The sequence below is a fragment of the Bos javanicus genome, chromosome 26, assembly GCF_032452875.1.
Source record: "Bos javanicus breed banteng chromosome 26, ARS-OSU_banteng_1.0, whole genome shotgun sequence".
NCBI classification, from domain to species: Eukaryota; Metazoa; Chordata; class Mammalia; order Artiodactyla; family Bovidae; genus Bos; species Bos javanicus.
In genome coordinates, this window is record NC_083893.1 from 5,661,158 (window position 1) to 5,679,121 (window position 17,964).

Sequence of the window (17,964 nt, forward strand, 5' to 3'; positions counted from 1 at the left end):
GTTTTTTAGAGGCCATCCGTGAAGCGCCAGCCTTGAGCAATAGCGTCTTAAACACTGTGTGCGTTGTAAGAGCCTCGTATGGCAGGATGCATAGACTCATCTCTGGTTTCTAGATGTTGGTCCTGCACCCAGGACAGTTAGAGGACACACAAAAATGAAGAGGACCAGGGCCAGGAGCCCATATTTCCTAGGTGTCCACCATAGCCAGAGGTCTATAGTGCTGTGCATGTTCATGGATGAGATCTCCTTTAATCCTCACAGACACCTGTGCAGTAGGGATTATACCCCATCTTACAGATAAAGTAACTGAGGCTAACAGAAATGAGTCATTAGGCAGAGTTGCTTGACTGGAAAGCCCTGGTACTGGGATGCAATCCCAGGTCAATGTTTGGAGCCACACCTCTGCCCCCAGATCCAGCTGCTGGTACCTGTGAGTTTCTTTAGGAGAGCAGATGTGTGAGGGTTTGTCATTTATAGTATTGAAGAGCTGAACAGTGTGGTGAGCCAGGCAGCTTCAGTCTGATCCCCAATTCCACTACTCACTGGTGTGTGACCTAGGCCAAGTTTCTTAATCTCCCTTTGCTTTAGTTTCCATATTTCGTTTCCAGAAATGAGAGGAGCACTTAGAACACTGACTGGCACATGAGAAGCCCTTTTGTTATGCTTATTGTTATTGTTGATGGTGATGATGCCAGAGTGGGTGGGAGAGACTGTGAAGCTGCATGGCTGATGCAGTAAGGGAGAAGGCAACCTTTGAAGCCCCACAAGTCTACCTCAGAGGGGGCAAGCATGAAGGTGGAAAGCAGGACTCCTACGCCCCCAGCACTGCTCCCGCTGCAAAAAGTGGTTTTGGTTTTGTCTGAGGTTTGTTCTGTGTGTTCAGGTCCAGGTCCTCTCCAGCTCTGTCCCTACAAAGCCTCCCAGCCAGCTCCCCAGGGCAAGTAAACCTGCCCATGGTCACATCCAGGGCAAGTCCCTGCTGACACCTTGATATCCCTCAGAGGAAACCAGAAGAACAGGCCTGGACTCAGCCACTGGTACCTGTGAAAAGGCCAGCCATCTCTGTTGAAAGTCATCTGTGAGTCTATGGTACAGCCAGTGTGGGGACACGTTCCCTTCATCCCTGAGCCATGGGTCTGTGTCTGCCAATGGGAGGGCCCAGCCACCAGGGGAAAAGGCTATATCTGGGGGTGGAGGCACCTCCATTTGTAACCTTCATATTGTTTCCCTGGGGCCCATCCCTCAGGGCCGGGCCACCCTAGCACTATCTCAGGGCACGCTTGGGCATGGCCAATATCACTTGGGCTTGCACCTTTTGAGTGTTTTTGTTGTTATTTAGTCACTAAGTCATGTCTGACTTTTTTGCTACCCACCAGGCTCCTCTGTCCATGGAATTCTCCAGGCAAGAATATTGGAGTGGGTAGCCATTCCCTTCTCCAGGGGATCTTCCTCAACCAGGGATGAAAACCAAGTCCTTTAACCAAAGCCATTGGGTTTACTCTCTGTCCTCAAGAGGCAGGAAAGAGAGACCTCAGGAAAGAGGAGGAAGTGCCCTCCAACTGTTTATTTTCCCCACTGTACCCACATCCTTGCTCTTCCTTTCAATCCAAGTGGAATCCAAACAGCAATTAAATAGCATCATCATCACCATTGTCATTGTCATCAAAGCCAGAATCATGCTAAATACCCTCTCTGATGAATCCACATTTTCCAGAAGACCCTGATCAGCAACTGCAGCTTCAGAAAGATCTCCCCAAGAAGGTGCCACAAAACAATCACATCACACATATGTCCTGGAGACTTAATGTCCAGAGCACAAGTCAGACGCAAGTCATACCAGCCAGTCTTCTTATAAGGAATCATGTTAGGCAGAAAAATAAAGTTCCAAGGCCAAAGAAGGCATTGATGATTGTATTTGAGGGTTGTTATCAGCCATCCCCAAGAAAAAGAAATGCAAGAAGGCAAAGTGATTGTCTGAGGAGGTCTTACAAATAGCTGAGAAAAGAAGAGAATCCAAAGGCAAATGAGAGAGAGAAAGATATAATCAAATGAATGCAGAGTTCCAGAGAATAGCAAGGAGAGATAAGAAAGCCTTCTTAAGTGAACAATGCAAAGACAGAGGAAAATATCAGAATGGGAAAGACTAGAAATATCTTCAAGAAAATTAGAGATGGTAAGGTAATACATCATGCAAAGATGGGCATAATGAAGGACAGAAATGGCAAGGACCTAAAAGAAGCAGAAGAGATTAAGAAGAGGTGGCAAGAAGACACAGAAGAACTATACAAAAAAGGACTTAATGACCTGGATAACCATGAGGGTGTGGTCACTCAGCTAGAGCCAGACATCCTAGAGTGTGAAGCCAAGTGAACCTTAGGAAGCATCCCTAGGAACAGAGCTAGTGGAGGTGATGGAACTCCAATTGAGCTATTTCTAATCCTAAAAGATGATGCTGTTAAAGTGCTGCACTCTATATGCCAGCACATTTGAAAAATTCGACAGTGGCCACGGGACTGGAAAAGTCAGTTTGCACTTCAATCTCAAAGAAGGGCAATGACAAAGAGTGTTCAAACTACCGTACAATTGCACTCATTCCACACACTAACAAGGTCATGCTCAAAATTCTCCAAGCTAGGCTTCAGTAGTATATGAACCAAGAACTTCCAGATGTACAAACTGGATTTAGAAAAGGCAGAAGAACTGGAGATCAAATTGCCAACCTCCACTGGATCATAGAAAAAGCAAGGGGATTCCCCCCAAAAAGGTCTATATCTGCTTCATTGACTATGCTAAAGTCTTCGAACTGTGTGGATCTCAGTGAACTGTAGAAAATTCTTCAAGGGATAGGAATACCAGACCACCTCACCTGCTTCCTGAGAAACCTGTACGTAGGTTAAGAAGCAACAGTTAGAACTGGACATGGAACAACACAGTGATTCAAAATTGGGAAAGGAGTATGTCAAGGCTGTATATTGTCACCTTGTTTATTTAACAGGGTGTTAAATATGCAGAGTACATCGTGTGAAATGCCAGGCTAGATGAAGCACAAGCTGGAATCAAGATTGCCATGAGAAATATTAACAATCTCAGATATACAGATGATACCACATTAATGGCAGAGAGGGAAGAGGAACTGAAGAGCCTCTTGATGCGGGTTAAAGAGGAGAGTGAAAAAGCTGGCTTAAACCTAAGCATTCAGAAAACTAAGATCATGGCATCTGTTTCCATCACTTCATGGCTAATAGACGGGTATAAAGTGGAAAGAGTGACAGACTTCATTTTTGGGGGCTCCAAAATCACTGCAGATGATGACTGCAGGCATGAAATTAAAAGGCACTTGCTCCTTGGAAGACAAGCTCTGACAAACCTAGACAGCATGTTAAAATGCAGACATCACTCTGCCAACAAAGGTCTGTATAGTCTAAGCTATGGTTTTCCAGTGGTCAGATGTGAGAGCTGGACATTAAAGAAGGCTGAGTGCCAAAGAATTGATGCTTTTAACTATGGTGCTGGAGAAGACTCTTGAGAGTCCCTTGGACTGCAGGGAGATCAAACCAGTCAATACTATAGGAAATCAACTCTGAATATTCATTGGAAGGAATGATGCTGAAGCTGAAGCTCCAATACTATGCCCACCTGATTGGAAGAACTGAATCATTGGAAAAAAAAAACAAAAAACAGATGCTGGGAAAGACTGAGGATAGGGAGAAGGGGACAACAGAGAATGAGATGGTTGGATGGCATCACTGAATGGACATGAGTTTGAGCAAACTCCGGGAGATAGTAAAGGACAGGGAAGCCTAGTGTGCTGCAGTTTATGGGACTACAAAGAGTCAGACATGACTTAGTTATAGAATAACCACAACAATCAGAGCCCAGGGGGATTTAGGGGGCCATCAGAGCCTAGCCTGTTCCTGGCTGGATTGGGAAGGGGCCGACATTGCCTGGGCTCACTCTGGCCCTGAGAGGCCTGCCTTATGTAGACAAATCCTCTGGAGGGGACTTCCCTGGTGTCTCAGTGGTAAAGACTCTGACTGCTGATGCAGAAGACACAGGTTCCACCACTCTTCTGGGAAGATCATACACACACCAGGAAAACCAGGCTCTTTCACTACAACTGTTGAACCTGTGCTCTAGAGCCCAGGAGCCGCAACTACCGAGGACATATTGCCACAACTACTGAACACTCGAGAGCTCGTGATCCACGAGAGAAATCACTGCAATGAGAAGCCTGGGTACCATAACGAGAGTGTAGCCCTCCATGCGCCTTAACTAGAGAAAGCCTGTGCAGCAACAAAAACTCAGTACAGAACAAAATAAATAGAGAAAAAAATTTAAAAGATGTCTTTAAAAGGAACCCACAGGCAGCACAGCCAAAGAAAACAAACAAAAAATCATCAGGAGGAGCATACTGGATTGGAAACCAGACACCAAGTTACCTAAGTATCTGAACCGCTGTGTATGGGGGATTGAGACCTCAGTATAGGAAGGCTTCTCAAGCAGGAAACAAATAAACACTAACCAGAAAGGAAACACTAATTCATCAGGCCATATTGCATTATGAACTGTTATCAAGGCACAATAAAGAGATGAACACAAGTCACACACTGACAGCATTCACAATGAATAGACCACATTTGTTTATTCACCCATCCAAATCCTGGCTTTTAATCTGAGTGTTTTCTGTGAACTTTTCTCCCTTCTAACACTTCCTGGGAGCCATTCCCTCCTGTAGGTTGGCAAAGAGATTCAAATAAGTACCTGCAGGGTAGATGGGTGTGAGCAAAGAATCTGAGTGGGAAGGGAGAGGCAAGTGTCAGCTGGAATCATCTGCAGACAGGATGGAGGTGGATGGGGGATTCTCCTGTGACCTGAGCCTGCAAGTGGCAGGCTGCCCAATGGTTCTGGACACCTTGAGGGGCTGGAAGGGCAGGGAACACCCTGTCCCTGACGAGGGAACAGAAACTAAAACAGAGAATTCCTCAGGAACTTTCCTAAGAAAGACAAAGTTGGACACCTGTCCTCTCTTCAATTTGCACAGATCTAGGGCTGAAACCCTTTGGCCGGCTATGGGTGGCTTAATTGAAAAAGGCAGTTAATGTGGGGAACAGTGAAGTCTTACAATGTATAGCTTCTTATATTTTCTTTTGGCTGTGCCTCATGGCTTGCAGGATCTTACTGCCTAACTATGGATCAAACCCATGCCCCTTGCAATGGAAGCACAAAGTCCTAACCACTGGACCACCAGGGAACCCCCTAGAGCTTCTAACTGAAAGCACACTTCGTAAACACACTTTGATGTAGGTTTGGGGCCATCATTTGAGAATAAGCCACTGGGTGGAATTCTGTATCAACGTTTCTGCATAAATCATATTCATAATGCACATCATTGATTTTCAGCTTTGTTTCCCTTCAGATCAGATCCGATCAGTTGCTCAGTCGTGTCCAACTCTCTGAGACCCCATGAATCGCAGCACGCCAGGCCTCCCTGTCCATCACCAACTCCTAGAGTTCACTGAGACTCACATCCATCGAGTCAGTGATGCCATCCAGCCATCTCATCCTCTGTTGTCCCCTTCTCCTCTTGCCCCCAATCCCTCCCAGCATCAGAGTCTTTTCCAATGAGTCAACTCTTCCCATGAGGTGGCCAAAGTACTGGAGTTTCAGCTTTAGCATCATTCCTTCCAAAGAAATCCCAGGGCTGATATCCTTTAGAATGGACTGGTTGGATCTCCTTGCAGTCCTAGGGACTCTCAAGAGTCTTCTCCAACACCACAGTTCAAAAGCATCAATTCTTCGGCACTCAGCCTTCTTCACAGTCCAACTCTCACATCCATACATGACCACAGGAAAAACCATAGCCTTGACTAGACGAAGCTTTTTTGGCAAAGTAATGTCTCTGCTTTTGAATATGCTATCTAGGTTGGTCATAACTTTCCTTCCAAGGAGTAAGCGTCTTTTAATTTCATGGCTGCAGTCACCATCTGCAGTGATTTTGGAGCCCAGAAAAATAAAGTCTGACACTGTTTCCACTGTTTCCCCATTTATTTCCCATGAAGTGATGGGACCAGATGCCATGATCTTCGTTTTCTGAATGTTGAGCTTTAAGCCAACTTTTTCACTCTCCACTTTCACTTTCATCAAGAGGCTTTTGAGTTCCTCTTCACTTTCGGCCATAAGGGCAGTATCATCTGCATATCTGAGGTTATTGATATTTCTCCCGGCAATCTTGATTCCAGCTTGTGTTTCCCTTAGAGTGAAGCTAAAACCAGCAGATCCTGGAAAACAAGCGAATTAAGGGCAGGGTACCCACAAGAAAACCCACAACTGAGTTTTCTTGACTTTCATAGCTGCCTTATTGTTGTTTAGTCACTCAGTCAAGTCCAACTCTTTGCCATCCCATGGACTGTAGTCTGCCAGGCTCCTCTCTCCATCAGATTTCCCAGGCAAGAATACTGGAGTAGGTTGCCATTTCCATTTCCAGGGGATGTTCCTGGACCAGGGATTGAACCCACATCTTCTGCATTGGCAGGTGTATTCTTTACCACTGAACCACAAGGGAAGCCCAATGATTAGAGAAATGCAAATCAAAAGGACAATGACAATGACGACCAAGTATCCGCTGGCACCAGTTATCAAAAACTCTACATACAATAAATAATAAAGAGAGCTTGAAGGAAAAAGAAGCCTACTATGCCCTGGGGGGAGTGCTAACATCCACTATGGACAACAGTAGGGCAGTTCCTTCAAAAAGGAAAAGTAGACCCAGATCTAGCAATCCCACTTCTGGCTGAGTATATATCTGAAGAAAACTATCCTTCAAAAAGACACGTGCATCCCAATAGGCACTGGGGCAGTGTGTATAATAGCCAAAGCATGGGAACAACCGAAATGTCCACCCACAGATGAACGGAGATAAAAGATGTGCTACATATATTCAGTGGACTATGATTCACCAGAAGTCAGAAGAAAATGATGTCATTTGCAGCAACATGAGTGGATACCACACTAAATTCAAGTAATGACACAGAGAAAAACAAACGTCATGTGTTATCACTCACACACGGACTCGAAAACGCATACAAATGAACTGATTGCCAAACAAAAACAGACTCACAGACTTTGAAAATAAGTTAGCTCCCGAAATAGAAAGTTGAGGCTGGGAAGAGAAGAAATTAGAAGGTTGGGATTAACACAGAACCACAAATTTCATTGAACAATCAATGAGAACCTACTGGATAAGCACAGAGAACTCTACTGCACGTCTGTAACAAACTATGTGGGTATAGAATCCGAAGAAAAAACAAGTACGGGTATATGTATGAGTGAACAAGTTGATACAGAATGAAAACAAACACATCAATGTATACAAACTACATTACATTAGAAAAACTATATTAAGAAGGAAAGAAAAAAAGGAATACCTGATCTACTGCATTCAGGCCTCTGTGATTTAGGATGGGGGCACATCTTGGATTTAGTGGGCACTTTTGTAGGACTTGGGATCTCTGGGGGTGGGGGTGCAGGGGAAGGGGGAAGAGGGAATGAGATACAAGCACTTGGGTGTTTGTTCAGGCTATTTTCCACTCTAATTTAGCACCCCAAAACACAGCTTTCTCTAAGGCTGTAGTTCTGGGAGTTAACCAGAGCGGGGCATGAAGAAATGCTGCCGCCCTGTGGCCATTTCTCATAACGACATCTTTAAAACCATCTCTACCTATTTAATATCCACAAGCCAGAGGGGTTGCAACCCACCTTTGGCCTCAAGAATTGCCCTGTGGTAGGTAATCAAAAATGAATTCAAAACAGGGCCAACACTCCAGAAGCCAATTTCAAGGGCTAAATTGTCCTCACATTTTCAGCAAAATCCCATGAAAAGTTTTTCTTGACCTTGGTAGCTGCTTTCTCCACATCTAATTTGAAAGCAATGTTTAAAGATTAGAAAGAGAGATTAGGGAAACAATCCCATTTACCATTGCAACAAAAAGAATAAAAAACCTAGGAATAAACCTACCTAAAGAGGCAAAAGATCTGTACTCAGAAAACTCTAAAATACTTATGAAAGAGATCAAAGAAAACATAGATGGAGAGATATACCATGTTCTTGGATTGGATTAATCAATATTGTGAAAATGACTACACTACCGAAAGCAATCTATAGATTCAATGCAATCCCTATCAAATTACCAATGACATTTTTCACAGAATTAGAACAAAAAATTGTACAATTTATATGGAAACACAAAAGACCACATACAGCCAAAGCAATCTTGAGAAAGAGAAAATGGAGCTTCAGGAATCAAGCTCCCTGACTTCACACTATACCACAAAGCTACAGCCGTGTTTATTAAAACGACTCACCTTTATTGTGTGTGCTGTTGCTTCAGTCTTTTCCGACTCTTTGTGACCCCATGGACTGTAGCACGCCAGGCTTCTCTGTCCATGGAATTTCCCAGGCAAGAATACTGGAGTGGGTTGCCATGCCCTCCTCCAGGGGGTCTTCCTGACCCAGGGATAGAACCTGCATCTCTAATGTCTCGTGCATGGACAGGCGAATTCTTTACTACTGGTGCCAACTGGGAAGACCCCATCACCTTTATCAAGTGTTTCTAAAGCATTCGATTCACATATTATAGAAACAATGATTCATTCTTATTTCCTTCATATCCCATCAGCTTGCATCATAGTTAATTAGATTGCAGCCTTATTATAACAAGTGAAACTGGCATGAACAAAATTGGGAATAGACCCACAGGCTCCTAGAGGCAGCTCACTGTACTTTCTGAGGGAATGATGAGCACTAAGTGAGCAGGTTACAGGCCACACATGTCTGTAGCTCACAAAATTGGGTTCTGTCTCAATATCAACTCTTAATGAAATAACACTTGTAAAGTACTTAAATCAGTACCGGATTCATACTATAGGCCCTCTGTAAATGTTAGCCATTATCATCAATTTCACGCCTTTCGAGAGTTTCTCACAGGCTGTACTCTAGATGCTGAGAGCAATTCAAGAGGCAGAAGCAGGACTGGAGAAGCACTACTGGAGAAATGGACCTGAAATTCCCTGAATCAATGGTGCAAGCACAAAACAAGACTTCCAAATGGCACCAGCAAAAACAATACAAGCTACATATGATTGATGGATATATTAATTTGTAGCACATAAAAGCTTGTGCCTAGGGTAAAGAAGTACTTTATTTTTCAAATAAAAATTTCTAAAGAAAAATTGTCCATGAGCAGGTCATACCTGAGCACACCCTGTGATACAAGCCCAGCACCAGGCACCAGGCAGGATGGAAACACAAAGGCCAGTGGCTCGCTTATGGGAACAGCCTGGCTCTTTCCAACACTGCTGGGGTTAGTGGGGAGGTGTGGGCAGCTTCCATTTCCTGGGGTGGGGCTAGGACATGCTCTAGGGAGAGCACAGCTCCAAAAAGAAAAACCTACACTCTCAAAACCTACAACAAGGAGCCCCCAGGTCATGTTTTCTGCCATTCCTCACCTTTTCACTTCCTCCCTCTGTAAGTCTCTGCAGGCCTGGTGTTCTTTAGCTGGGGCTGAGTTTCTGCCTGGACACTGCCCCAAGGTGTGGGAGGGGAGGTGCAGATGCTGGGTGTCTGCCTATCAAGCCCACACCAGCCACCACAAGGATTATTTTATCAGAGAGACTCATGCTGTTACACAAGGTACAGACAAGGAGTGTATAAACAGTCTTAAGGGACAGGCCAAGCAGGGGTTTGGGCATCAAAACGCTTGGCAAGCCATCTATCTCCCTGCTCCCTGACTACTGGAGATCCCTAGAGGAAAGAGTCCTTTGGGCCAGGCATGAAAGAAAAGAGGTCATTTCTGTGTTGGATGGGACAAAAGGCTTACGTGTGAGTGGGCTGATGCATGGAGGGGCAGATACAAGAACTGCAAAGGGCAGTTTTCATTAGTGAGAAATTTTCTGTTTCCAGTGATAAAAATGGAATTCTGGTCAGTTTTGGCAAAAGGGACTCTTTCGGCTTAAGTATCTGGAATATCCAGTGGGGGAATTGAGTATCAAGTGTGGCTGGATTCAGAAACCCAAACAATAATATCATCCTCTATGTTCCTAGCATTCTCTCTTCACTTCCCTTGTCTTAACTTGTCTTATATTTATGTGTTGACCTTTTTTTTTTTTTTTCTTCCTTCAAATGGTCTACACTGTCAAGAAAGAAGCCAGGCAAGCCAAACAGAAAGAGGAACTTTTTTAATAGCATGCAAATGGCTTGGATTTCATGTCCATCACTTGAGCCAACCCTGATACCAAAGTGATAAGAGCACTAAGATCAGGCAAGCCTCAGTCATGTGCCACCAGTGTGGCCAGAAATGGAAGGTACACTCTGACCTACAGAGACACCAGAATTCTCTCTTTAGGATACAGAGGAGGGTGGTCCTTATGAAGACATGAAAAATTCTTTCTGCTTCAACTGTCCAAGTTGTTTGAATGGTAGAAACAAAGGCCAGAAGATGGAAACACATAGCTAGATTATTCTTGCTGGGAAAAGCAGAAATTGAGACAGAAGGTCGTCAGGGCCACCTCACAGAGGGCCCTTAACACTCCATGAAGGGCTCATCTTCTCAATCCACTTTGCCTTCCATCAGAATCATCTGTGGATGCAACTCAACAGCAGCAAAAACAAAACAAAATGAGCAAAGGACTTGAATAGACATTTAAAGACATTTAAAGAAGGTGTAAAAATGACCAATAAATACATGAAAAGATGCTCAAATTCACTAGAGAAATACAGATCAAAACCACAATGAGATGGAATGCATGATCTGATTTTACATTGTTTCTTTTTCTTTTACATTAAATTTCTTTTTCTTTTTCTAGTCCAACCTATGCTGCTGCTGCTGCTAAGTCACTTCAGTCGTGTCCGGCTCTGTGCAACCCCATAGACGGCCTCCTACCAGGCTCCTCTGTCTCGGGGATTCTCCAAGCAAGAACACTGGAGTGGGTTGCCATTTCCTTCTACAATGCATGAAAGTGGAAAGTGAAAGTGAAGTTGCTCAGTCATGTCTGACTCTTAGCGACCTCATGGACTGCAGCATACCAGGCTCCTCAGTCCATGAGATTTTCCAGGCAAGAGTGCTGGAGTGGGGTGCCATTGCCTTCTCCGAGTCCAACCTATACAACATATTAAAAAGCAGAGACATTACTTTGCCAACAGAGGTCCGTCTAGTCATGTATTGATGTGAGAGTTGGACTATAAAGAAAGCTGAGCACCGAAGAATTGATGCTTTTGAACTGTAGTGTTGGAGTAGACTCTTGAGAGTCCCTTGGACTGCAAGGAGATCCAACCAGTCCATCCTTAAAGGAAATCAGTTCTGAATATTCACTGGAAGGACCGATGCTGAAGCTGAAACTCCAATACTTTGGCCACCTGATGCAAAGAACTGACTCATTTGAAAAGACCCTGATGCTGGGAAAGATTGAAGGCAGGAGGAGAAGGGGATGACAGAGGATGAGATGGCTAGATGGCATCACCATCTAGCTAAACTCAGGGACATGAGTTTGAGTAAGCTCCGTGAGTTGGTGATGGACAGGGAAACCTGGCGTGCTGCAGTCCAATGGGGTTGCTCGGACACAACTGAGTGGCTGAACTGAACTGAACTTTTTTTCTGAATAAAATAATGATAATCTTTTTTCCTACTTCTGGTTCCCTAATACCTACAAAGAAAGTGCAAAGCCACACTACGATCCTCACAATTTATTCAGCATGTGTCATGCATTTGGCTTTAGCATAAGCATACTGTTTATCTAATTTATCCTTATGACATACCTTGTGACATAGGAAGTAGGTTTACCATCTGAGGATGAAGAACTTAGGCAATTTCCTCCAAGCTTACACGGGTGATAAACAGTAAAGAGAAGATTTGAATCTGGACTCCTGATTCCAAAGTCAAACTTTGAGAACTACACCAAAATCTTTTCTGTTGATGAATATCACATTTAATCTCAGACATATTAATCACCCAAAGTAAATATTATAATAGAGCTAAATATATTTATTATAATAAAATAATTTATATGTTCAGTAAGGTGGAATATTATTTATCTCCATTCTTGCCAAACTTCTGTAAAAATCTTTAATAATTTAATAAGGCACTGAAAAGATGCAGCAGCTTCAAAGTTAAAATTTGGCATTTCTGAGTGCAATAATACCCCAAACTTGTATTTAGATTACTCTATACTGGTCTACAGACATTTTCTTCAGAGAGGGCATCAAGTCATCAAGAGACAAATTGAGTTCTCAATGTGGTTGCTTGTGGATAGAATGCATCCTGGAGTGAGGGTGGAATTCAATCTCATCCTTGCACACCCAGAGCCCAACTAACAGAGCATCTAACAGGAGGGTCTGCTTATAGGTTCCTTTAGGAAAACAAACCACAGTACAGAATCTCTCAGAATAAAACATATAAAAGAAATGTAAGCACACATACACAAAGATGAAGATAAATAAGCTCTGTATGAACCTACTACAGAATATGGAAGATAAATGCTGATAATATGAGGACATGGAAATAATTTTGAGCTCTTGAATGTAAGGTGCTAACTACATAAAGCTGATATAAGTGGTAAGTTTTAAATCAAATACTGGCAATCTTTCCAGTAAAAGATATCTTTCTTTTTTCCAAGAAAAAAAATAAGTTAACTTGTAATATATGATTGTTCCAAGTACATTGACCATGGGTAATTTCTCCGTATGAATCATTCAGCTTCACGAGTTAAATGCATTTGGGATAAGAGATTTGTACAACTATTCGGTGGGTTTAATGAATACATGAGCTCTGAGGACTTTCAATAACAACCAGAAATGTTAATTGAAACTTAAATGAACTGTCGTTTGCCAGGAGCACCGCACCTCACATGCTTTGGTTGCCTTTGAAGCAACTAACACTCATATCTCTAGGCCAGTGGGGCTTCCCAGGTGGCATGGTGATAAAGAGTCTGCTTGTCAATGCAGGAGCTGCAGGAGACACGAATTCAATCCCCTGGATTGGGACGATCCCCTGGAGTCAGAAATGGCAACCAGCTCCAGTGTTCTTGCCTGGAAAATTCCATGGACTGAGGAGCCTGGTGGGCAACAGTCCATGGGGTCATAGAGTCGGACATGACTGAGGAGCTAAGCGCGCTCAGGGCACATAAGTCACCATGTCCTATATATTACATCTTCATCCTTTCCAAGACTTTAGAAGTCTTATTGATTGCCATTCAATAAGAATCCATAAAAAAGGTGGGGAAAATAATACTATTATCTTGAAAAGTACAATTTTCTATATGTATTTCCAGGTGGCACAGTGGTATAAAAACCGCTTGTCAATGTAGGAGATGTGCATTCGATCCCTGGATCAGGAAGATCCCCTGGAGTAAGAAATGGCAACCCACTCCAGTATTCTTGCCTGGGAAATTCCATGTATAGAGAAACCTGGCGGGCTACAGTCCATGAGGTTGTAAAGAGTCAGCTACGACTGAGCAACTGAACAAGCACGCATGTACACAGACAAGTTATGAAGACATTCTGTTACTTTTTCAAATCCTGGAAAAACCAAAGGCCAGCTATTGATAAAGAAATGGTAATAGAGTGACTCTACAAACTCAGTCTCATGTTCAACTCTTACATAACCTACACATTCTCATAAGTACACAAGTATAAAACAACTAAGTCTATTAATTACATGCCAATAATTACATTTGCAATTTAAAATAATTTCATTATAAATGAGTAGTCAGTCCCGTCCCTTTACCATTTCAGGCATCAATTTTGCAATCGATCAAACTATATTAAAAACCATATAAATTTCTATACTAGCCAAATCAAATTTTATTTTGAAGATGCACCTAAAGTATTTCACTTTAAAGGGGATTTGTTAATGTATTTAATAGCAAACTGTAATTATTTTTGGAACACTTGTGACCCATTTTATCTCCATTAATCTATTTAATTCCTGTGACAAATTCCTGCAATCTGAGTGCTTTAAAACAACAGAAATTTATTATTATCCAGTTGTGGAGACTGGCAGTCTGAAATCAATGTGTCAGTAAGGTCATTCCTCCTGGGCGCTCTGAGGTGCATACTCCATACTACTACTCCATACTCCATGTTACTCAAAACTCCATACTCCACTCTACCATCCTAGCCTCTGGGCTGCCTGCAATCTCTGATGTTCCATGGCTTATAGTCGCATAATGTCAGTCTCTGCCTCCAGTTTCACATACCCTTCCCCTGTATTTCTCCTCTTCTATATATGTCTTCTCCTTTGCTTGTAGGGACACATTGAATTCAGGACTCACCTGACTAATCCACAATGAGCTCTTCTTGAGATCCTTAACTTGATTATACCTGAAAACTCTCTTTCCAAATTGCAGGTACTGGGGTTAAGACTTGGACATGTCTTTTTGAGGGTTGATATTAAATGCACTACAATTAAGTGGGTAATGCCAAAATAACTGATATACCAGCTTCAAGTAATTTCCTTTCAATATTTCTGTTCAAAAAGATTAGGGGAAAAACCCTCTTCCCTTGAAGGTTATAGGATGAATAATCATTTTCATCAATGGGCTAGAATTATTTATGATCTATACATTAGCATAAAAGCACTTTCCAAATTGTGTCATATTTATTTGGACACACTTTTGAAATGATCACATTATATTCCATTTTGTTGTCTTGGTTTGATGGATGTCTTTAACTCTGCTAGTATACATATATTTCTAATTGCACAAAAGCAACTTTCAAGAGGGGCTTCCCAACGGGCTCAGTGATAAAACATCAGCCAGGAACGCAGGAGATGCAGGTTTGATCCCTGCGTGCAGAAGATCCCTTGGAGAAGGAAATGACAACCTAATTGCTTGGGAAATCCCATAGACGGAGGAGCCTGGCAGGCTATAGTCCAAGTCCATGGACTCTCAAAAGAGTCAGATGTGACTTAGCAACTAAACAACAAAGACCTTCAAGAGGCTTTTAATCAACTATCTATCTATCTATATGTGTGTGTGTATATATACATATGTATAAGGAAAGGGGGTTGTGAATGGGAAATGATATAATCATAGCTGTGACAATAATAAAGCAAAATATAAAAAGTCATAGAAGAAGCAAAATAGGAAAGATAGTTTGATGAAGGGGCAAGCAAAAAATATAAAAGAAAATGAAAATCATTTTCAGAGTTCAGAAAATTCAGTAGAGAAATAAAAAAAGAAAGTAAAAAGTAAGACTTGAATTAGAAGCTAGCTACTAGCATTGGTTATTCTTTGTGTGTCACTTTAAACCCCTGTGGTTTTACCTCTTATTCCACTTGTAGCTATGGCAACAAGCTCACTAGGCTTAGCTAGTCTGGAGCAGGTATAGCTGCTTCTTGACCAGCGGCTTTTATGATGTTCTACCCACTCTGAATCCTGGAAATGTGCCTAGCCTTCACTCATGAACAAGCTGGAATTGTTAGACAGTCAATGCCCCTAGGACAACATTTGTCCAATGGAGAACAGGAATCAGTTGATTAACCTATGTCCTTTCTTCCTTGAACAACTATTTCAGAGGTACATTTTGTAAGCCATTTAGGAGGGTCTTGGTGATCCAGCAACAAATTAACTATCACTAACCATGATGCTGTGATCACTGATCTAGAGCCAGACATCCTGGAATGTGAAGTCAAGTGGGCCTTAGAAAGCATCGCTACGAACAAAGCTAGTGGAGGTGATGGAATTCCAGTGGAGCTATTTCAAATCCTGAAAGATGATGCTGTGAAAGTGCTGCACTCAATATGCCAGGAAATTTGGAAAACTCAGCAGTGGCCACAGGACTGGAAAAGGTCAGTTTTCATTCCAATCCCAAAGAAAGGCTATGCCAAAGAATGCTCAGACTACCACACAATTGCACTCATCTCACATGCTAGTAAAGTAATGCTCAAAATTCTCCAAGCCAGGCTTCAGCAATATGTGAACCGTGAACTTCCTGATGTTCAAGCTGGTTTTAGAAAAGGCAGAGGAACCAGAGATCAAATTGCCAACATACGCTGGATCATAGAAAAAGCAAGAGAGTTCCAGAAAAACATCTATTTCTGCTTTATTGACTATGCCAAAGCCTTTGACTGTGTGGATCACAATAAACTGTGGAAAATTCTTCAAGAGATGGGAATACCAGGCACCTGACCTGCCTCTTGAGAAATCTGTATGCAGATCAGGAAGCAACAGTTAGAACTGGACATGGAACAACAGACTGGTTCCAAATAGGAAAAGGAGTTCGTCAAGGCTGTATACTATCACCCTGCTTATTTAACTTATATGCAGAGTACATCATGAGAAACACTGGACTGGAAGAAACACAGGCTGGAATCAAGATTGCCGGGAGAAATATCAATAACCTCAGATATGCAGATGACACCACCCTTATGGTAGAAAGTGAAGAAGAACTCAAAAGCCTCTTGATGAAAGTGAAAGAGGAGAGTGAAAAAGTTGGCTTAAAGCTCAACATTCAGAAAACGAAGATCATGGCATCCGGTCCCACCACTTCATGGGAAATAGATGGGGAAACAGTGGAAACAGTGTCAGACTTTATTTTTGGGGGCTCCAAAATCACTGCAGATGGTGACTGCAGCCATGAAATTAAAAGACACTTACTCCTTGGAAGGAAAGTTATGACCAACCTAGATAGCATATTCAAAGGCAGAGACACTACTTTGCCAATAAAGGTCCGTCTAGTCAAGGCTATGGTTTTTCCAGTGGTCATGTATGGATGTGAGAGTTGGACTGTGAAGACGGCTGAGTGCTGAAGAATTGATGCTTTTGAACTGTGGTGTTGGAGAAGACTCTTGAGAGTTCCTTGAACTGCAAGGAGATCCAACCTGTCCATTCTGAAGGAGATCAGCCCTGGGATTTCTTTGGAAGGAATGATGCTGAAGCTGAAACTCCAGTATTTTGGCCACCTCATGGGAAGAGATGACTCATTGGAAAAGACTCTGATGCTGGGAGGGATTGGGGGCAGGAGGAGAAGGGGACGACAGAGGATGAGATGGTTGGATGGCATCAGTGACTCGATGAACGTGAGTCTGAGTGATCTCCGGGAGCTGGTGATGGACAGGGAGGCCTGGCATGCTGTGATTCATGGGGTTGCGAAGAGTCGGACATGACTGAGCGACTGAACTGAACTGATGGGCAAGTTAGAAACACAATCTTATATTGGCTATTTCACTGCCCTAATCTCACTCTTGCTTCTTGGCCTCAAATTCCCAAATTTTTAATAATTTCTCAAGAATAAACTTTTGTCTTGGATTTGTTCTCAGGAACACTTAGGCTTAACATTATCTTTTCCTCTGGTTTATGAAATGAATTACAATTATCTTTAAAATGGTTTAATATGAAAATAAGCCTAAATTTTGAAAATAGTTTTTTTTTTGAAATTCATGTACACTGACCTAAATAATGAAGTTTTATTCTAGCCTAATTTTGTTCCTGAGGATAATAATTGCTGTTATTATTAAAAATACAATAATTAAAAGGTTATTATTAATACATCTACTTTAGTTCAGACAGAAGTTGTTCTAGGAAATGCAAGTTAACAAAAGTTTTATATCTTTAATTAAATGCTTACTCTCTAATTTCTTTTTAAACTTTAAGTTTTTTCCATTCCATCAAGAAACAGAGCTTGATTTTTCTTTTGGCTGCACTGTGGTGGCATACGGGATCCCAGTTCCTCAATCAGGGATTGAGCCTACATCATTTGCACTGAATCTTAGCCCCTGAGCCACAAGGAAAGGCCCTACTCTCTTCTTTATCCAACTTAATAGTGATTAATACATTGTTTTTAGAGTTGTTTATTTTTTTTAAATTTTATTTTATTTTTAAACTTTACATAATTGTATTAGTTTACTTCTAGGTGAAAGAAAGGAGAAATGTGATATATAGCATGACAACTGTTGTGCTTTATAATGTGGAGCA

General features: G+C 42.2%; 1 pseudogene; it reads left to right on the forward strand.

Annotated features, from left to right (window-relative positions):
• The first annotated feature begins 722 nt into the window (after positions 1-722).
• LOC133239077 (tigger transposable element-derived protein 1-like) overlaps positions 723-17,964 on the forward strand; it is a 121,527-nt pseudogene continuing 104,285 nt past the window's right edge.